Source organism: Macaca mulatta, chromosome 14 (genome assembly GCF_049350105.2).
Source record: "Macaca mulatta isolate MMU2019108-1 chromosome 14, T2T-MMU8v2.0, whole genome shotgun sequence".
Taxonomy (NCBI): Eukaryota; Metazoa; Chordata; class Mammalia; order Primates; family Cercopithecidae; genus Macaca; species Macaca mulatta.
Window position 1 is genome coordinate 60,699,453 of NC_133419.1, and position 12,065 is coordinate 60,711,517.

Genomic DNA, 12,065 nt, shown 5'->3' on the forward strand with positions numbered 1-12,065 from the left:
GATTGACAGCGTTCACCTCAAGGAGCCTTTCTCTAAGACAGTTCTTGTGGAATTGGCAAAGTGATATTTGGAAGCCCATAGAGGGCTATGGTGAAAAAGGAAATATCCTCAGATGAAATCTGGAAAGAAGCTTTCTGAGAAACTGCTTAGTATTCTGTTAATTCAACTCACAGTGTTACATCTGTATTTCGTGGATCTCTTTGCTAGCCTTATTTCTGTGGAATCTGAGAACAGATATTTCGGGTCCCTTGGAGACCACAGGGCCAAAGGAAGTATCCTCGATAACAAAGAGAAAGAAGCTTTCTGAGAAACTTTTTGTGTTCTGTGAAATCATCTCACAGAGTGACAGCATTCCCCACAAGGAGCTTTTCGCTAAGACAGTTCTTGTGGAATCGGCAAGTGATATTTGGAAGCCCATAGAGGGCTATGGTGAAAAAGGAAATATCCTCAGATGAAATCTGGAAAGAAGCTTTCTGAGAAACTGCTTAGTGTTCTGTTAATTCAACTCACAGAGTTACATCTGTATTTTGTGGATCTCTTTGCTAGCCTTATTTCTGTGGAATCTGAGAACAGATATTTCGGATCCCTTTGAAGACTGTAGGGCCAAAGGAAATATCCTCCGATATCAAAGAGAAAGAAGCTTTCTGAGAAACTTCTTTGTGTTCTGTGAAATCATCTCACAGAGTTAAAGCTTTCCCCTCAAGGAGCCTTTCCCTAAGACAGTTCTTGTGGATTTGGCAAGTGACATTTGGAAGCCCATAGAGGGCTATGGTGAAAAGGGAAATATCCTCAGATGAAATCCGGAAAGAAGCTTTCTGAGAAACTGCTTAGTGTTCTGTTGATTCATCTCACAGAGTTACATCTGTATTTCGTGGATCTCTTTGCTCGCCTTATTTCTGTGGAATCTGAGAACAGATATTTCGGATCCCTTTGAAGACGATAGGGCCAAAGGAAATATCCTCCGATAACAAAGAGAAAGAAGCTTTCTGAGAAACTTCTTTGTGTTCTGTGAAATCATCTCACAGTGTTACAGCTTTCCCCTCAAAGAGCCTTTCGCTATGACAGTTCCTCTGAAATAGGCAAAGCGATATTTGGAAGCCCATGGAAGGCTTGGTGAAAAAGGAAATATCCTCAGATGAAATCTGGAAAGAAGCTTTCTGAGAAACTGCTTAGTGTTCTGTTAATTCACCTCACAGACTTACATCTGTATTTTGTGGATCTCTTTGCTAGGCTTATTTCTGTGGAATCTGAGAACTGAGATTTCGAATCCCTTTGAAGACTATAGGGCCAAAGGAAATATCCTCCGATAACAAAGAGAAAGAAGCTTTCTGAGAAACTTCGTTGTGTTCTGTGAAAGCATCTCACAGAGTTACACCTTTCCTCTCAAGGAGCCTTTCGCTGAGACAGTTCTTGTGGCATTGGCAAAGTGATATTTGGAAGCCCATAGAGGGCTATGGTAAAAAGGCAATATACTCAGAGGAAATCTGGAAAGAAGCTTTCTGAGAAACTACTTAGTGTTCTGTTAATTCATCTCACAGAGTTACATCTGTTTTTCGTGGATCTCTTTGCTAACCTTATTTCTGTGGTATCTGAGAACAGATATTTCGGAACCCTTTGAAGACTATAGGGCCAAAGGAAATATCCTCCGATATCAAAGAGAAAGAAGCTTTCTAAGAAACTTCTTTGTGTTCTGTGAAATCATCTAACAGAGTTACAGCGTTCCCCTCAAGGAGCCTTTCGCTAGGACAGTTCTCGTGGAATTGGCAAAGTGATATTTGGAAGCCCATTGAGGGCTATGGTGAAAAAGGTAATATCCTCCGATGAAATCTGGAAAGAAGCTTTCTGAGATACTGCTAAGTGTTCTGCTAATTCATCTCACCGAGTTACATCTGTATTTCCTGGATCTCTTTGCTAGCCTTATTTCTGTGGAATCTGCGAACAGATATTTCGGATCCCTTTGAAGACTATAGGGCCAAAGGAAATATCCTCCGAAAACAAAGAGAAAGAAGCTTTCTGAGAAACTTCTTTGAGTTCTGTGAAATCATCTCACAGAGTTAAGCTTTCCCCTCAAGGAGACTTTCGCTAAGACAGTTCTTGTAGAATTGGCAAAGTGATATTTGGAAGCCCATAGAGGGCTATGGAGAAAAAGGAAATATCCTCAGATGAAATCTGGAAAGAAGCTTTCTGAGAAATTTGCTTAGTGGTCTGTTAATTCATCTCACAGAGTTACATCTTTATTTCGTGGATCTCTTTGCTAGCCTTATTTCTGTGGAATCTGAGAACAGATATTTCGGTTCCCTTTGAAGACCACAGGGCAAAAGGAAATATCCTCCGATAACAAAGAGAAAGAAGCTTTCTGAGAAACTTCTTTGGGTTCTGTGAAATCATCTCACAGAGTGACAGCTTTCCCCTCAAGGAACCTTTCGCTAAGACAGTTCTTGTGGAATTGGCAAAGTGATATTTGGAAGCCAGTAGTGGGCTTCTGTGAAAAGGGAAATATCCTCAGATGAAATCTGGAAAGAAGCTTTCTGAGAAACTGCTTAGTGTTCTGTTAATTCATCTCACAGAGTTACATCTGTATTTCGTGGATCTCTTTGCTAGCCTTATTTCTGTGGAATCTGAGAACAGATATTTCGGATCCCTTTGAAGACTGTAGGGCCAAAGGAAATATCCTCCGATATGAAAGAGAAAGAAGCTTTCTGAGAAACTTCTTGGTGTTCTGTGAAAGCATCTCACAGAGTTACTGCTTTCCCCTCAAGGAGCCTTTCGCTAAGACAGTTCTTGAGGAATTGGCAAAGTGATATTTGGAAGCCCATAGAGGGCTATGGTGAAAAAGGCAATATCCTCAGATGAAATCTGGAAAGAAGCTTTCTGAGAAACTGCTTAGTGTTCTGATAAATCTTCTCACAGAGTTACATCTGTACTTCGTGGATCTCTTTGCTAGCCTTATTTCTGTGGAATCTGAGAACTGATATTTCGAATCCCTTTGAAGACTATAAGGTCAAAGGAAATATCCTCCGATAACAAAGAGAAAGAAGCTTTCTGAGAAACTTCTTTGTGTTCTGTGAAATCATCTCACAGTGTTACAGCTTTCCCCTCAAAGAGCCTTTCGCTATGACAGTTCCTCTGAAATAGGCAAAGCGATATTTGGAAGCCCATGGAGGGCTTGGTGAAAAAGGAAATATCCTCAGATGAAATCTGGAAAGAAGCTTTCTGAGAAACTGCTTAGTGTTCTGTTAATTCACCTCACAGAGTTACATCTGTATATCGTGGATCTCTTTGCTAGCCTTATTTCTGTGGAATCTGAGAACAGATATTTCGGATCCCTTTGAAGACGAAAGGGCCAAAGGAAATATCCTCAGATATCAAACAGAAAGAAGCTTTCTGAGAAACTTCTTTGTGTTCTGTGAAATCATCTCACAGAGTTAAAGCTTTCCCCTCAAGGAGCCTTTCCCTAAGACAGTTCTTGTGGATTTGGCAAGTGATATTTGGAAGCCCATAGAGGGCTATGGTGAAAAAGGAAATATCCTCAGATGAAATCTGGAAAGAAGCTTTCTGAGAAACTCCTTAGTGTTCTGTTAATTCATCTCACAGAGTTACATGTGTATTTCGTGGATCTCTTTGCTAGCCTTATTTCTGTGGAATCTGTGAACAGATATTTCGGATCCATTTGAAGACTATAGGGCCAAAGGGAATATCCACCGATATCAAAGAGAAAGAAGCTTTCTGAGAAACTTCTTTGTGTTCTGTGAAATCATCTCACAGAGTTACAGAATTCCCCTCCAGAGGCCTTTCCCTAAGACAGTTCTTGTGGAATTGGCAAAGTGATATTTGGAAGCCCTTAGAGGGCTATGGTGAAAAAGAAAATATCCTCATATGAAATCTGGAAAGAAGCATTCTGAGAAACTGCTTAGTGTTCTGTTAATTCATCTCACAGTGTTACATCCGTATTTCGTGGATCTCTTTGCTAGCCTTATTTCTGTGGATTCTGAGAACAGATATTTCGGATCCCTTTCAAGACCACTGGGCCAAAGGAAATATCCTCCGATAACAAAGAGAAAGAAGCTTTCTGAGAAGCTTCTTTGTGTTCTGTGAAATCATCTCACCGAGATACAGCTTTCCCCTCAAGGAGCCTTTCGCTAAGACAGTACTTGTAGAATTGGCAAAGTGATATTTGGAAGCCCATAGAGGGCTATGGTGAAAAAGGAAATATCCTCAGAAGAAATCTGGAAGGAAGGTTTCTGACAAACTGCTTAGTGTTCTGTTAATTCATCTCACAGAGTTTCATCTGTATTTCATGGATGTCTTTGCTAGCCTTATTTCTGTGGAATCTGAGAACAGGTATTTCGGATCCCTTTGAAGACTGTAGGGCCAAAGGAAATATCCTCCGATATCAAAGAGAAAGAAGCTTTCTGAGAAACTTCTTTGAGTTCTGTGAAAGCATCTCACAGAGTTACTGCTTTCCCCTCAAGGAGCCTTTCGCTAAGAAAGTTCTTGAGGAATTGGCAAAGTGATATTTGGAAGCCCATAGAGGGCTATGGTGAAAAAGGAAATATCCTCAGATGAAATCTGGAAAGAAGCTTTCTGAGAAACTGCTTAGTGTTCTGATAAATCTTCTCACAGAGTTACATCTGTACTTCGTGGATCTCTTTGCTAGCCTTATTTCTGTGGAATCTGAGAACTGATATTTCGAATCCCTTTGAAGACTATAAGGTCAAAGGAAATATCCTCCGATAACAAAGAGAAAGAAGCTTTCTGAGAAACTTCTTTGTGTTCTGTGAAATCATCTCACAGTGTTACAGCTTTCCCCTCAAAGAGCCTTTCGCTATGACAGTTCCTCTGAAATAGGCAAAGCGATATTTGGAAGCCCATGGAGGGCTTGGTGAAAAAGGAAATATCCTCAGATGAAATCTGGAAAGAAGCTTTCTGAGAAACTGCTTAGTGTTCTGTTAATTCACCTCACAGAGTTACATCTGTATATCGTGGATCTCTTTGCTAGCCTTATTTCTGTGGAATCTGAGAACAGATATTTCGGATCCCTTTGAAGACGAAAGGGCCAAAGGAAATATCCTCAGATATCAAACAGAAAGAAGCTTTCTGAGAAACTTCTTTGTGTTCTGTGAAATCATCTCACAGAGTTAAAGCTTTCCCCTCAAGGATCCTTTCCCTAAGACAGTTCTTGTGGATTTGGCAAGTGATATTTGGAAGCCCATAGAGGGCTATGGTGAAAACGGAAATATCCTCAGATGAAATCTGGAAAGAAGCTTTCTGAGAAACTGCTTAGTGTTCTGTTAATTCATCTCACAGAGTTACATCTGTATTTCGTGGAACTCTTTGCTAGCCTTATTTCTGTGGAATATGAGAACAGATATTTCAGATCCCTTTGAAGACGATAGGGCCAAAGGAAATATCCTCCGATAAGAAAGAGAAAGAAGCTTTCTGAGACACTTCTTTGTGTTCTGTGAAATCATCTCACAGAGTTACTGCTTTCCCCTCAAGGAGACTTTCGCTAAGACAGTTCTTGTGTAATTGGCAAAGTGATATTTGGAAGCCCATAGAGGGCTATGGTGAAAAAGGCAATATCCTCAGATGAAATCTGGAAAGAAGCTTTCTGAGAAACTGCTTAGTGTTCTGTTAAATCTTCTCACAGAGTTACATCTGTACTTCGTGGATCTCTTTGCTAGCCTTATTTCTGTGGAATCTGAGAACTGATATTTCGAATCCCTTTGAAGACTATAAGGTCAAAGGAAATATCCTCCGATAACAAAGAGAAAGAAGCTTTCTGAGAAACTTCTTTGTGTTCTGTGAAATCATCTCACAGTGTTACAGCTTTCCCCTCAAAGAGCCTTTCGCTATGACAGTTCCTCTGAAATAGGCAAAGCAATATTTGGAAGCCCATGGAGGGCTTGTTGAAAAAGGAAATATCCTCAGATGAAATCTGGAAAGAAGCTTTCTGAGAAACTGCTTAGTGTTCTGTTAATTCACCTCACAGAGTTACATCTGTATATCGTGGATCTCTTTGCTAGCCTTATTTCTGTGGAATCTGAGAACAGATATTTCGGATCCCTATGAAGACGATAGGGCCAAAGGAAATATCCTCTGATAAGAAAGAGAAAGAAGCTTTCTGAGACACTTCTTTGTGTTCTGTGAAATCATCTCACAGAGTGACAGCTTTCCCCTCAAGGAGACTTTCGCTAAGACAGTTCTTGTGGATTTGGCAAGTGATATTTGGAAGCCCATAGAGGGCTATGGTGAAAAAGGAAATATCCTCAGATGAAATCTGGAAAGAAGCTTTCTGAGAAACTGCTTAGTGTTCTGTTAATTCATCTCACAGAGTTACATCTGTATTTCGTGGATCTCTTTGCTAGCCTTATTTCTGTGGAATCTGAGAACAGATATATCGGATCCCTTTTTAGACCTCAGGGCCAAAGGAAATATCCTCCGATAACAAAGAGAAAGAAGCTTTTGAAAAACTTCTTAGTGTTCTGTGAAATCATCTCACAGAGTTACAGCTTTCCCCTCAAGGATCCTTTCGCTAAGACAGTTCTTGTGGAATTGGCAAAGTGATATTTGGAAGCCCATAGAGGGCTATGGTGAAAAACGAAATATCCTCAGATGAAATCTTGAACGAAGTTTTCTCAGAACCTGCTTAGTGTTCTGTTAATTCATCTCACAGAGTTACATCTGTATTTCGTGGATCTCTTTGCTTGCCTTATTTCTTTGTAATCTGAGAACAGATATTTCGGAACCCTTTGAAGACTATAGGGCCAAAGAAATATCCTCCGATAAAAAAGAGAAAGAAGCTTTCTGAGATACTTCTTTGTGTTCTGTGAAAACATCTCACAGAGTTACAGCTTTCCCACAAGGAGCCTTTCGCTAGTATAGTTCTTGTGGAATTGGCAAAGTGCTATTTTGGAAGCCCAAAGAGGGCTATGGTGAAAAAGGAAATATCCTCAGATGACATTTGGAAAGAAGCTTTCTGAGAAACTCCTTAGTGTTCTGTTAATTCATCTCACAGAGTTACATGTGTATTTCGTGGATCTCTTTGCTAGCCTTATTTCTCTGGAATCTGTGAACAGATATTTCGGATCCATTTGAAGACTATAGGGCCAAAGGGAATATCCACCGATATCAAAGAGAAAGAAGCTTTCTGAGAAACTTCTTTGTGTTCTGTGAAATCATCTCACAGAGTTACAGAATTCCCCTCCAGAGGCCTTTCCCTAAGACAGTTCTTGTGGAATTGGCAAAGTGATATTTGGAAGCCCTTAGAGGGCTATGGTGAAAAAGAAAATATCCTCATATGAAATCTGGAAAGAAGCATTCTGAGAAACTGCTTAGTGTTCTGTTAATTCATCTCACAGTGTTACATCCGTATTTCGTGGATCTCTTTGCTAGCCTTATTTCTGTGGAATCTGAGAACAGATATTTCGGATCCCTTTCAAGACCACTGGGCCAAAGGAAATATCCTCCGATAACAAAGAGAAAGAAGCTTTCTGAGAAGCTTCTTTGTGTTCTGTGAAATCATCTCACCGAGATACAGCTTTCCCCTCAAGGAGCCTTTCGCTAAGACAGTACTTGTAGAATTGGCAAAGTGATATTTGGAAGCCCATAGAGGGCTATGGTGAAAAAGGAAATATCCTCAGAAGAAATCTGGAAGGAAGGTTTCTGACAAACTGCTTAGTGTTCTGTTAATTCATCTCACAGAGTTTCATCTGTATTTCATGGATGTCTTTGCTAGCCTTATTTCTGTGGAATCTGAGAACAGATATTTCGGATCCCTTTGAAGACTATAGGGCCAAAGGAAATATATTCCGATAACAAAGAGGAAGAAGCTCTCTGAGAAACTTCTTTGTGTTCTGTGAAATAATCTCACAGAGTGACAGCTTTCCCCTCAAGGAGACTTTCGCCAAGACAGTTCTTGTGGAATTGACAAAGTGATATTTGGAAGCCCATAGAGGGCTACGGTGAAAAAGGAAATATCATCATATGAAATCTGGAAAGAAGCTTTCTGAGAAACTGCTTAGTGATCTGTTAATTCATCTCAGAGAGTTACATCTGTATTTCGTGGATCTCTTTGCGAGCCTTATTTCTGTGGAATCTGAGAACAGATATATCGGATCCCTCTGAGGACCACAGGGCCAAAGGAAATATCCTCCGAAAACAGAGAGAAAGAAGCTTTCTGACAAACTTCTTTGTGTTCTGTGAAATAATCTCACAGAGTGACAGCTTTCCTCTCAAGAAGCCTTTCACTAAGACAGTTCTTGTGGAATTGGCAAAGTGCTTTTTTGAAGCCCATAGAGGGCTATGGTGAAAAAGGAAATATCCTCAGATGAAATCTGGAAAGAAGCTTTCTGAGAAACTGCTTAGTGTTCTGTTAATTCATCTCACAGAGTTACATCTGTATTTCGTGGATCGCTTTGCTAGCCTTATTTCTGTGGAATCTGAGAACAGATATTTCGGATCCCTTTGAAGACTACAGGGCCAAAGGAAATATCCTCCGATAACAAAGAGAAAGAAGCTTTCTGAGAAACTCCTTTGTGTTCTGTCAAGTCATCTCACTTAGTTACAGCTTTCCCTGAAGGAGCCTTTCGCTAAGACAGTCCTTGTGGAATTGGCAAAGTGCTATTTTGGAAGCCCAAAGAGGGCTATGGTGAAAAAGGAAATATCCTCAGAGGACATCTGGAAAGAAGCTTTCTGAGAAACTGCTTAGTGTTCTGTTAATTCATCTCACAGAGTTACATCTGTATTTCGTGGATATCTTTGCAAGCCTTATTTCTGTGGAATCTGTGAACAGATATTTCGGATCCATTTGAAGAGTATAGGGCCAAAGGGAATATCAACCGATATCAAAGAGAAAGAAACTTTCTGAGAAACTTCTTTGTGTTCTGTGAAATCATCTCACAGAGTTACAGCATTCACCTCAAGAGGCTTTTCCCTAAGACAGTTCTTGTGGAATTGGCAAAGTGATATTTGGAAGCCCATAGAGGGCTATGGTGAAAAAGAAAATATCCTCAGATGAAATCTGGAAAGAAGCATTCTCAGAAACTGCTTAGTGTTCTGTTAATTCATCTCACAGAATTACATCTGTATTTCGTGGATCTCTTTGCTAGCCTTATTTCTGTGGAATCTGAGAACTGATATTTCGAATCCCTTTGAAGACTATAAGGTCAAAGGAAATATCCTCCGATAACAAAGAGAAAGAAGCTTTCTGAGAAACTTCTTTGTGTTCTGTGAAATCATCTCACAGTGTTACAGATTTCCCCTCAAAGAGCCTTTCGCTATGACAGTTCCTCTGAAATAGGCAAAGCGATATTTGGAAGCCCATGGAAGGCTTGGTGAAAAAGGAAATATCCTCAGATGAAATCTGGAAAGAAGCTTTCTGAGAAACTGCTTAGTGTTCTGTTAATTCACCTCACAGAGTAACATCTGTATTTCGTGGATCTCTTTGCTAGCCTTATTTCTGTGGAATCTGAGAACATATATTTCGAATCCCTTTGAAGACGAAAGGGCCAAAGGAAATATCCTCAGATATCAAACAGAAAGAAGCTTTCTGAGAAACTTCTTTGTGTTCTGTGAAATCATCTCACAGAGTTAAAGCTTTCCCCTCAAGGAGCCTTTCCCTAAGACAGTTCTTGTGGATTTGGCAAGTGATATTTGGAAGCCCATAGAGGGCTATGGTGAAAAAGGAAATATCCTCAGATGAAATCTGGAAAGAAGATTTCTGAGAAACTGCTTAGTGATCTGTTAATTCATCTCAGAGAGTTACATCTGTATTTCGTGGATCTCTTTGCTAGCCTTATTTCTGTGGAATCTGAGAACAGATATATCGGATCCCTCTGAGGACCACAGGGCCAAAGGAAATATCCTCCGAAAACAGAGAGAAAGAAGCTTTCTGAGAAACTTCTTTGTGTTCTGTGAAATAATCTCACAGAGTGACAGCTTTCCTCTCAAGAAGCCTTTCACTAAGACAGTTCTTGTGGAACTGGCAAAGTGCTTTTTTGAAGCCCATAGAGGGCTATGGTGAAAAAGGAAATATCCTCAGATGAAATCTGGAAAGAAGCTTTCTGAGAAACTGCTTAGTGTTCTGTTAATTCATCTCACAGAGTTACATCTATATTTCGGGGATCTCTTTGCTGGCCTTATTTCTGTGGAATCTGAGAACAGATATTTCGGATTCCTTTGAAGAGTATAGGGCCTAAAGAAATATCCTCCGATAACGAACAGAAAGAAGCTTTCTGAGAAACTTCTTTGTGTTCTGTGAAATCATCTCACAGAGTTACAGCTTTCCCCTCAAGTAGCCTTCCGCTAAGACAGTTCTTCTGGAATTGGCAAAGTGATATTTGGAAGCCCATAGAGGGCTACGGTGAAAAAGGAAATATCCTCAAATGAAATCTGGAAAGAAGCTTTCTGAGAAACTTCTTAGTGTTCTGTTAGTTCATCTCACAGAGTTACATCTGTATTTCGTGGATCGCTTTTCTAGCCTTATTTCTGTGTAATCTGAGAACAGATATTTCGGATCCCTTTGATGACTACAGGGCCAAAGGAAATATCCTCCGATAACAAAGAGAAAGAAGCTTTCTGAGAAACTCCTTTGTGTTCTGTCAAATCATCTCACTTAGTTACAGCTTTCCCTGAAGGAGCCTTTCGCTAAGACATTTCTTGTGGAATTGGCAAAGTGCTATTTTGGAAGCCCAAAGAGGGCTATGGTGAAAAAGGAAATATCCTCAGAGTACATCTGGAAAGAAGCTTTCTGAGAAACTGCTTAGTGTTCTGTTAATTCATCTCACAGAGTTACATCTGTATTTCGTGGATATCTTTGCTAGCCTTATTTCTGTGGAATCTGTGAACAGATATTTCGGATCCATTTGAAGATTATAGGGCCAAAGGGAATATCAACCGATATGGAAGAGAAAGAAGCTTTCTGAGAAACTTCTTTGTGTTCTGTGAAATCATCTCACAGAGTTACAGCATTCCCCTCAAGAGGCTTTTCCCTAAGACAGTTCTTGTGGAATTGGCAAAGTGATATTTGGAAGCCATAGAGGGCTATGGTGAAAAAGAAAATATCCTCAGATGAAATCTGGAAAGAAGCATTCTGAGAAACTGCTTAGTGTTCTGTTAATTCATCTCACAGAATTACATCTGTATTTCGTGGATCTCTTTGCTAGCCTTATTTCTGTGGAATCTGAGAACTGATATTTCGAATCCCTTTGAAGACTATAAGGTCAAAGGAAATATCCTCCGATAACAAAGAGAAAGAAGCTTTCTGAGAAACTTCTTTGTGTTCTGTGAAATCATCTCACAGTGTTACAGCTTTCCCCTCAAAGAGCCTTTCGCTATGACAGTTCCTCTGAAATAGGCAAAGCGATATTTGGAAGCCCATGGAAGGCTTGGTTAAAAAGGAAATATCCTCAGATGAAATCTGGAAAGAAGCTTTCTGAGAAACTGCTTAGTGTTCTGTTAATTCACCTCACAGAGTTACATCTGTATATCGTGGATCTCTTTGCTAGCCTTATTTCTGTGGAATCTGAGAACATATATTTCGAATCCCTTTGAAGACGAAAGGGCCAAAGGAAATACCCTCAGATATCAAACAGAAAGAAGCTTTCTGAGAAACTTCTTTGTGTTCTGTGAAATCATCTCACAGAGTTAAAGCTTTCCCCTCAAGGAGCCTTTCCCTAAGACAGTTCTTGTGGATTTGGCAAGTGATATTTGGAAGCCCATAGAGGGCTATGGTGAAAAAGGAAATATCCTCAGATGAAATCTGGAAAGAAGCTTTCTGAGAAACTGCTTAGTGTTCTGTTAATTCATCTCACAGAGTTACATCTGTATTTCGTGGATCTCTTTGCTAGCCTTATTTCTGTGGAATCTGAGAACAGATATTTCGGATCCCTTTGAAGACGATAGGGCCAAAGGAAATATCCTCCGATGAGAAAGAGAAAGAAGCTTTCTGAGACACTTCTTTATGTTCTGTGAAATCATCTCACAGAGTTACAGCTTTCCCCTCAAGGAGCCTTTCGCTAAGACAGTTCTTGTAGAATTGGCAAAGTGATATTCGGAAGCCCATA